Source organism: Mus pahari, chromosome X (genome assembly GCF_900095145.1).
Source record: "Mus pahari chromosome X, PAHARI_EIJ_v1.1, whole genome shotgun sequence".
Classification (NCBI taxonomy): Eukaryota; Metazoa; Chordata; class Mammalia; order Rodentia; family Muridae; genus Mus; species Mus pahari.
The window spans coordinates 59,151,874-59,153,939 of NC_034613.1; positions in this window are offsets into that span (position 1 = coordinate 59,151,874).

Here is a 2,066-nt window from a genome sequence, read left to right on the forward strand (position 1 = left end):
ATTATCCTCACTTTATATAGCCAAACATATTATTTTAATAATTAATATTCATTATCCAATCAAAACTCTAAAAGATTGAAGTCTCAGTAGTTAATTCTCTGTGGAATAACAGCCTGGATTAGCGTTATTTAATGAAGAAAACTGTACTTTAATAGGCTAGTCATATGTTGTGGAAATCTGATCAATGCATGATTCCTATAATCCCTGGCCTCTATTCCCTAGGTACCTGCTAGAACAAGCAAAATGTCTCTAAAAATGTCCATAGACAATACCACTTGCTCTCCTATTTGTGAATTCTAGATCCAAAATTTTAGATATGTGGCCTGTAGCAAGTGCAGATAGCTGAAAGGTAAGGGGGGGGGCATCGGAAAGTAGCTCTACTGAGGGGAAGAGCAGAAGACAGGGGCTATGGGGGAATGGGGCCTGGGGAGTTTCCTGGCAAGGGGGGAGACAGGAGAAGAAGGATATCCGGAAAACCCATAGGGAAACCATATTAACTTTTGTCTACTTACAATTTTTTCTTTCTTTTTTTGAGTTTATTATTTTTATTTCTCAAGAATTCACAAGAGATGAACTCTCAGACTGTGATAGCAGGCACAAGATATGCCTGGTTCATATCAAACAAAAATCACTGCCCTGAGAAGGGGACATGGACACAGACCCCCACCCCTAACTAAGAAGCTATTTGTAATTAATACTACTGGGGAAGAGAAAATAAGTTTTCTTCAATCGAGTGTCACCACATATAGCAACCACACCCCATGCTCAGGAAATGGCTGGCCAACACAAAGGAAATGTGTGATTTTTATTGAGACTTTTTCTGTTGGGCTGGATGGGGTTTTTTGTCCTTTTTGTATTTTATGTTTTTTTTTCTTTTTTTCTATTTTATTGTTTTTATATTTTTTCTTAATAGAATATATTTTACTATTTTATAGAAACATGTGTGTGTATAAATTTGGCGTGTGTGTGTGGGGGGGGTATGTTCTAAATAAAGTCACATCACTTAGGGTGACAATGTCCCTCTTCCAAAGCCATAAACTATCTAGCAAAAACCCCAGTGTGGGCCATATGAAACCTCATTTTGAGTTTCTCATCAATTCACCAAACACCACCACCAACAACAACAAAACATAAACTGAAGGTAAGACATTATACTATTTAAGACCCCACTTTCTTTGGACATGAACTTGGAGGAATTGAGCTGTAACTGACATGGAGACCTCCTCCCTGAGGACTGATGAGTTCTCATAGCACTGAAAGGAACTACACAGCTGCCAATGGATGAAAGTAATCAGCAGTCCTACCCAATTATAACACCTAGGAATCGTAACAGAAACCAGAACAGCAAGAGATTCTGAAAGGTACAATTGTGGCATCTATATCCCAAGGGTAACCAATAGCCAACTAGTTGAATTTACAACTCACTCAACAAGAGGGAATTCATGGCTAACATAGGAAACTTAGCCCACTGTCTGAGGTTGGTAAGGTAAAGGATCCTAGAGAAGAAACTACCATTGTCACTTTCCTAAACTAGTATAATAATTAACAGTATTCAAAAATGTATCTTTATACCCACAGAAAAGTATAGCTTTTACCTCTCATCAAAGAAGCTTCTTTTTGCAACAGATGGAAAGCATTCTGGAAAGCCACTGACTGTTGTCATCAACACTACTGATACATATATAACACGACCCATACACTTAAGGTTCAGGGACCATCACAGAAGAGGGAATGGAAATTGTACGAGCCAGGATCCTAGGACATCTGCTATAAAGTCAGTGTTTTCTATATATAACAGGGGAGCTGCATCCATAAAATCTCCACAGTATGGCTGCCTAAACAAGACTTCAAATTGGTAATAACATTTGGCATGAATGGAAGATCATAAAACCCAATCCCTAAATGAAGATCTACAGGCCATTAATGACTGCTAAGAATCTGTCTGCTCCTAGGAGGAAAAACCTGAGAGGTGAGCCAATTCCAAGTAATTAACTGTAAACATTTATACATGTGAGCAACACTAAATGAATTCCACAGTTGTAGTGTGTGTGTGTGTGTGTGTGTGT